The following is an 8,578-nucleotide window of genomic DNA, read 5'->3' as shown; positions in this document are numbered from 1 at the left end:
ATAACAAGAACTCAAAAGGATTCAAGTGTGGCAAAGAATACTCTTCATATAGGCAAATTGGATGTCGTAAAAGTAATTTGTGTTCACATTATCTTGTGAATGAAAAAATGTTATGACTAAGCAAAACAGAAGAATCTAAACAAATTCTTCCAAGTTTGTTTTAGTGGTAGCCATTTTGTCATTGTGAATTACATGAACTTACTTTAGTTGGAATTAAACACAGTTAAAATCAAATTAATTTTCCACTGCTTGTTTACATGAGAGAGCTCTTACAACCATAATTTTGCTTACAATATGCCTGCTATGATATTTTATTATTTTTAGTTATTAAATGTTCTAAATAACTAATTCTTTGTCTCTAGTCAGCATTGGTAGCTGAATTTTGTCACATTTTGTAGACCTTCATCCAAATCTTACAATTTCTTCAAGGTCCATATTAAGCACCAATTTCTCCATAAGTTCTCAAACAAAACTAACATGTTAAAAATAGTAATGCTATCTATTTGGAGAGTTTAAAAATTATTTTATAGCACATTTTATGTTTCATCTTTTGTCTTCTGAAATATTATTTATTGTTCGAATGCAAAATCTTTGAATACAGAGATCAAGACTTCTGTTCTGTTTCTTTTTTACAATGCCTTGAATAGGGGTAGGCATATGGTGGAGCATAAATATAAATTTCTTAATTAAGTTACCATGTCAATCTTATTTTATGTGTATATTTTAAAATGCTATTCCACAAAATGGAGTTGCCTTAAAAAAAAGTTGTTTTGTTTTTAAAAATGTGGGGCACCTGGTTGGCTCAGTCAGTTAAGCATCTGCCATCAGCTCAGGTCATGATCCCAGGGTCTTGGGATGCAGCTCTGCATCAGACTCCCTGCTCAGCGGGGAGCCTGCTCTTCTCTCTCTCCCTCTGCTCCCCCACCCTCCCTCTCCCCCTGCCCCTGCCCTCTCTGCTCTGTTTCTCTCTCTCAAATAAATAAATAAATAATCTTTTTAAAAAATGTAAAACCCCAAAGGAAAGTTAAAATTCCATTTCAAATTTCATACTCAGTTGCAGGACATGTATGAACATAAAATGTATCATAGCATTAAGATTATATTTTTCTATAATTCTCATATATTTACATTTCTTAAAATACAAACTCTGAAAAATCACTTCTGCATGAAAACCGACATTTGTTAGTCCATCAAAAAGCACTTATTGAACATACATGGCAGAGGAAAGAAAGTTGCAACTTATTCTAATAGTTTCAACAATAATTTTCTTGACGTATGGTTTCCCTTGAGAATAAATAGCATGATACAGCCCTGATACATGGGGCTAACATCATGGCTTTATTGAGATACAAATGCTCAGTTTTGGGTTTTGGTTTTGATTTTTTGAGAACATCATTTTTCCCTCTCACCTTGAAATAACATCTCAGAGTGAGGTTGATGGGATGGCAGAAATAATCAGACAATGACATTTTCAGCATCAAATGAAGCAGTAAATCTCTTAAGTTCACAGATAATTCTGCAGAACGTTTTTTTTTTACAAACATAGTAATTTTCTGCTTATGTAAGTATATAGCGGCAAAAATGAGATGAATGTGAAAAGTATTATTAGCATCACATGAGTCACACATATCATCAAAATGTCACTGAAGAAAACATAAATGCAGACACGTGTCAAGTGAAAGAGATTGCCACCTGCCAATCACCAACCGCAAGTTGTAGAAGGAGAAGAGAAAGCAGAGTCTTGGGAAAAGCTGTTATTATCCCTGAAAAGCAATTTTTTACTTCAGAGCGACTACAATAGGGTTTGATTGTGTTAATTTCATCATCTAACATGATTGATGATAGATCTACAGCATTGTCAAAACCTCAGCAAGCAAAATAGTTAAACATTTTTGACTATCGACATAATGCAAAACCCAACAATGAGGCAAAAACAAAGGCCGGGGACAGCAGGCTGCTGCCTTGAGGCTTCCTTTCCAGGTAGAAACAAGAAAAGCTGTGATTTATACCCCATTTCAATTGTCCTCAGGAAACGTTTGACAACAGACTGTAAAAGAAGGTAAATGCTTCGTTGATACACTACGTGTGCACTTTACACTGATGCATCACAGGGAGACACCAGTGGGGAAACATCAGATTATTTATTTATTTAAAGATTTTATTTAGTTATTTGAGAGAGAGAGAGAGAGAGAGCACAAGTGGGGAAGAGAGGGAGAAGCAGACTCGCCACTGAGTAGGAAGCCCCATGAGGGAATCAATCCCAGGACCCTGAGATCACGGCCTGAGCCGAAGGCAGTGGCTTAACCGACTGGGCCACCCTGGCACCCCAACATCAAACTTAAAATCCAGGAACTGGTTCTAGTTTCTGTGCTTCACCCAAAGTGTCCCAAGCCAGACACTAATAACATGCACCACTGGATTAGTCACAATAACCAAGATATGGAGACATCCTAAATGTCTGTGGATGGATGAATGCATAAAGGAAATGCAGTCCATGTAATGGAATATGATTCTGCCATATAAAAGAAGGAAATCCTACCATTTGTGATAGTAATGATGAATTGGGAGGACATTATGCTAAGTGAAATAAGCCAGACATAGAAGGACAAATACTGTATAATCTTACATATATGTGGGATCTAAAAATATAGAACTCACAGAAGCAGAGAGTATAATGGTAGTTACTTTGGCCTGGAGGGTGAGGGGAAAAAATGAGATATTGGTCAAAGTCTACAGATCTCAAATTATAAGATGAAGAAGTTTTAAATCTAAGGTACAGCATGGCGATTATAGTTAATAATATGTAGTGTATACTAAAAATTTGTTAAATGAGTAGATCTTAAGTGCTCTCACCATCAAAAAAGAAGGCAACTCTGTGGGGTGGATGGATGTCTAATGAGCTTGATTGTGGCAACCATTTCATAATGTGTACCTACACCAAAACTTCCTGTTGTAAATATATAAAATTTTGTCCATTATACGTCAATAAAGCTGGGAAAAAACTGGAAAAAATGAGCCATTGGGTAAATTATTTAATATTTTATGTCTTTTGCCTTAGAAGTTAGAAAAGTCATAAATATTTTGAAAATATTTATCTGGTTATTATCAGCATTCTTTGTGACCACAGGAGATATAGCAGTTTCAAAAATGAAATGTGAGCCTACACATAAAGAATGAGCGTACTCTCAGTATGAATGATGCCACTTGCAGGAATCTCAGAATCGGCCCCGTGTGGTAGTAGGGCTGACGGCGGCTGAATGAAAGATTGATCTAGAATGGCTCTTGTGGAATTGAACTTAGATTTGGGTCATGGCATTCCTTATCCTTGACAAGTCACCTGGAGCCGTCCTTTAAACAATACTTCCTGATTTCCTCTGATGTAATATCTGAATAACAATTATTAGTATTTTGTAGAGCTTTTGAGGAAAATGTGGAGATAATTTATTAAGGTTTTTAGCACAGTACATGACAAGGTGAATAATCACTGAATTAGCTATTATTATCATGATTCCTTAATTGGAATAAGTTCCTTGGGGTTTTGTTCTATATAACTGCTTCCCATAGGACAGTCGGTAGGTCAGAAAGCTTTCTGTATCTATACTGTCCAATAGAGCAGCTACCGAATCCATGGGAATGTCGAACATTTGAAACATGGCCAGTGTGACTGATGAACTGAAGTTCTTATTTTATTTATTTTAAATTGAAATAGCCACATGTGGCTTCTGGCTACTGTATCAGACTCTGCAGGTGTGGAGTCTCCTCATTCAACACTCCCTACCTGGGCAATCCCACCTGCATCCACAGCCCAGGCGTGGTCACCTGCACCCAGGCATCCCCCAATCTCCATCGCATCCCAACACAGTAGCTAATGTTTGGGGGACACTTTTTGGTGCCAGGCATTTCTAGGAGCTCTGCATGCAGTGTCTCATTCCAGCCACGCAGCATCCCTGTGCCATAAGTACAATTATTCCCGTTATGTTCAGATGAGAAAAACAGGAACAAGCTGATTCATGTCTGAATGAGAAGTTAAACAAAATAAGCTTCGTAGCTAATGCAATGATCTGGGTGTATGAACCTACGTTAAATGCTTTGCCTAAGGACAGGGCTATTTCCGACAAAGCCAGGACTAGAATGCAGGCAGGCTTCCTGCTTTCCATCCAGTTCTCATTACCGCTATGCTACGCTTTGGAATGAGGGCTGCTGTGTCAGCAAAAATACGAAAACCTCCACTGAGACACTAGAGATCTGGGCAAACCTTCCTGAAGAAATGGGGGGGTGGGGGTGGAAAGGATTCTAAAGAATGAAGCTAAGTTTGTTAAAGAAAGTGCTAGTAAAGGAAATTCTCTGTGGCCAGTTCTGAGTTTATAAAGGGCAAAATGCACACACGTATGCACACACACAGATTCCTTTTATGATATGCACACACACAGAGATACATTTTAAAGTAATAATAAAATGGGGCCTTTCAATGCGAACTTTAAGGGAATCAGGTTAGAAATGAGACTTTTCTAGATTGTCTAAATGTCCATCGAAACTATGAAGACTCCTTTAGCTCTGATTGTATGGGATGTCAGACTTTAATTCGACTTTAATTTGAATAGGTTGCAGAACATGTTTGAGAAGAAGTCAAAGAAATTCAGGCTGAGACTAGAGAGAGTACAATAGGATGTTTATGTTTCCTTTTGTTCAATTTTGGAGAATCAAATATCTTTGGAAGGTACTAGAAAGAACATGTGAAAGGTCATTTCTCAGCTAGTATGACAAGACTATATTTAATCTTAAAACATCAAAGAATATAATTTTCTTCTAAGAGCTTATGCCTCTTATTCCATCCCTAGAGCTCTATCTAGTGTGTGCATTGGTAAGAGGTTCGATGTAATAAAAATAATTAGACATTTTACAAGTGATTTCATAATCATTTTGATGAAGGAACAGAGGGCAGGCTGGGGACAGGGCAGGAACTGACACCCCACAAACCCTCCCCTCCCCGAGGGGATATATGTGACATTTCTCATGTGCTCCTGGTGCCCTAAAGCTAAAGGAAAGGAAAAAGAAAAAGTTAACACAGAGATCACAACCCTGCAAGACATGAGTCTCCCTCAGTTTACAAACGTCTTAGCAGTCTACAAGAACAGAGCATTTCTATTAATAACCTAGCTTCCAGAAGGAAATGTAGATACAATTAAATGTCTTTATAACCTGCAGCCCATTGATAGCTACTTGAAGTGGGCAGAGTGTAATGTTCCTCCAGGAAGTTCCCAACTATCTTCATGTTAATGTCTTGCTAGAGGGGTAAACCACATTAACTTGACAATGGCAAGGCCTCTGGTATCCTCGGAGTCTTCTTTAACCTATGAAAATCCTTTGAAAACCTCCCTTTTCCTTATCTTCCCCAAACCCATAGTATAGAGCCAGCCACCCTTCAGAACCCCCAGGACAGCAGCTCTTTCTGCCCAGGGGTCTTGCCCCCGTGCTTTAATAAAACCACCTTTTTGCACTAAAGTCTCAAGAATTCTTTCATTGGCTCTGGATCTCACCCCACGGAACCTCACCTACATTCCAAAACCACATCAATCTGAAATGCACAAAGAAGCAACCTAACTGGACAGATTTACCAACAGAAGAACACTGGCCTTCTTTTCTAGCAAGCTATTAAAAATAAATATTTTAATATATTTTCAAATATCCTCAAATCTCTTAACTAGTATTTAACTTAAAAATATCCCAGTATTATAAACATCAAAGTAGAAATTTGAAAATTCTGTCTAGAAACATTTCTTCAGAAAGAAAATATTCATATTCTGGCAAGGAAAATATGCCTTGTAACTACAGAAAAGTAACTTTTCTGTTATTTATACAAATTTACAAACCTGTTTACAATGCCTACACACCTTTAAAATATCACATCATATTTTATATTTTCTCCAAGATATTAGCCAAAATGAGCAATAATCTTTATTGCCTTTGAACCAGGTGTGGCTCTATGTTACAAACTACAAAAGCTAATTAGCATCACGTCACAGCCTAGACGGAATCCTGAGACAGCCGCCACTGGAAATGGGGGCTCGCAGCTAACAGGGTCTGGGACCCGGGTTTTCTGACTCGCTGACCAGAGTTACCTATTTGGGAGCACTTATAATAAACTCAGAGGATGTTCAGAATTTGAAAGACACACAGAATTAGATCATCCTGGTGCCTCTGCCTTCACATTGCTACTTTTCTATTTCCCCTTGTTTAAAGTAAGCGTGCTCATGTAACCTGTAACATTTTTTTCAGGAACCCTTTCCAATCACATCCATCAATTTGGGGAAGCTGACCCTCCAGATGCTCTTTTTTTTTTTTTTTTTGGTTTGATTGCACAAAGCTTTATTTTTTTAAATATTTTTTATTGTTATGTTAATCATCATACATTACATCATTAGTTTTTGATGTAGTGTTCCATGATTCATTGTTTGTGCATAACACCCAGTGCTCCACGCAGAACGTGCCCTCCTTAATACCCGTCACCAGGCTAACCCATCCCCCACCCCCCCTCCCCTCTAGCCTCCAGATGCTCTTATAACAAACCGGCCACGTCTCTATCACTGCCTTTACCATAGAATTGTGATAAAATCATCTCTTCATATGTCCGCATCTTTCACCAACCTTGGAGACTTTTAATGGCAGAGGCTAAATGTTACTCATCTTCCAATCCCTGATACCTAATGCTAATTTGACACTTAGTAACTGCTTAATTAAATTTTGCTGGGAAAAACAAGTAGATTAAAGAATGAATGCATGAATGATTTTTCTTTCTTTTCTCTCTCTTTTTTTTTTTTTTTTTTTTTTTTTTTTGGTGCAAATAAGTGGTTTATAAAAGCATGGAGACAGGACCCGTGGGCAGAAAGAGCTCCTGCACGGGGTTTGTGAAGGGTAGCTGATTATAAACTATGGGGTTGGGGGAGGTAAGGAGGTAAGGAAAAAGGGAGGGTTCAAAGAACTTTCATATGCTAAAGAAGACCTACAAGATACCGAAGGCCTTGCCATTGTCAAGTCAAGGTTGTTTACCCCTCTAGTAAGGCATTAACATTAAGATAGTTGGGAACTTCCTGGAGGAACATTACAATTCTGCCCACTTCAAATATCTGTCCATGGGCTGCAAGTTATAAAGACATTTAATTGTATTTACATTCCCTTCTGGAAGCTATTGCTAAGGCTTTTTTGTGGTTGTAAGTAAACTGCGGGAGACTCCTGTCTTGCAGGATTGTGATCTCTATAAGTTAACTATTTGTTTTTCCTTTCCTTAGCTTTAGGGCAGCCAGGAGTGCCTGAGGGATGTCACATACATCCGGGGGGGGCGGGGGGTTGTGGGGTCAGCTTCTGCTTTGTCCTCACCTTGTCTTCTGTTCCCTCATCCCCCCCCCCCCCCCCCGAGCAATTATGACCCTTAAATCTTTAAGGTTGTTGAAGGTGGAAGGTCTCATCTTCTGTAACATCTTCCTGCTGAACAGGGGTGTAGAGATGTTCCTACCTATGGGTCAATATTGGTCAGTTGGGGAATGTATAGGGGAGTTACAAAAGGGGGAAGCAGCTAGGATTCTGCATGAGTGAATTTAAATTTGACTGCCATAAAGACTAATGTAACATGTAACTTGGGCTTTGTGTGAAAAAATTAGAAACCAATATACTTCGCTATCTGTCTTCTACCAAGAATTTTAGATCCTACTAGAGGTCAAAGGTAACTGAAGGGCTTTTATGTTTTCATCTTTGCTTTTAGGAAATCTATATTAGTGTGTTATAATTGATTTTTATTCCTCCAGCGAGTCTCCCCTACCCCATCAAAGGGAACAACGTTCAGGTCTCCTCAAACCATAATCAACCACATCATTATTGTTCCTTAGAAGAACTTGTGTGTTGGAGACACAACCACAGCGCTTCCTGAGAATAAGGAACTGAGCCGGGTACCAGGGCTGAGGATCCAGTGTGTGACGGGGAGAAGTGATAATGATGGGGCTGATGGAAGATCAGCAGCAAAAGGAAATAAAAGATCAGAAAAGGAAAACTTCCCCTGCCTGAAGAGCAGCAACAATGTGGAAGACACCCCTCTCTTCCTTTTGTTTTTCCTTCTATACTTTGCTCACGATGCATGAGATGCCGATGGAGAGTGCCCGTGAATGCGTCGCCTTGCACAGCTTACTTCTGAGCCAGTGATTGCACTGTCCTCAAGGAACTCAGACTCATATGCTCCTGCTAAATTACAGAGCTACAAACTAAAAGATAATGTCTACAGGAGAAAAAGTGCAGAAGACATTTTCTAGAGACAGGGAATGACTTTCTAAGCATCGGTCAATGCAAGAAATTCTTCGAAGATAAAGAGACTTGACCACTTTTTTAAAACTTTTTCATATCAAAAAATGATCCAAAAATTGTCAAAGGAAAAAGAAATTGGAGAAATACAGTTTGAACAAGTATAACTGACAAATTCTTGCAGATAGAGGTTATAAAATCAAGGAAGAAATCCATCATGTTTTCATTAGTCTCTCCGGCGTCAAATCCAGTCATCACATTTTATCTTCCCCCTCCTCAGCCCCTCCAGGGC

This window comes from Callorhinus ursinus, unplaced genomic scaffold (genome assembly GCF_003265705.2).
Source record: "Callorhinus ursinus isolate GAN/ISIS: 27379988/994484 unplaced genomic scaffold, GSC_fseal_2.0 scaffold11, whole genome shotgun sequence".
NCBI classification, from domain to species: domain Eukaryota; kingdom Metazoa; phylum Chordata; class Mammalia; order Carnivora; family Otariidae; genus Callorhinus; species Callorhinus ursinus.
This window is presented reverse-complemented; position numbering follows the sequence as displayed.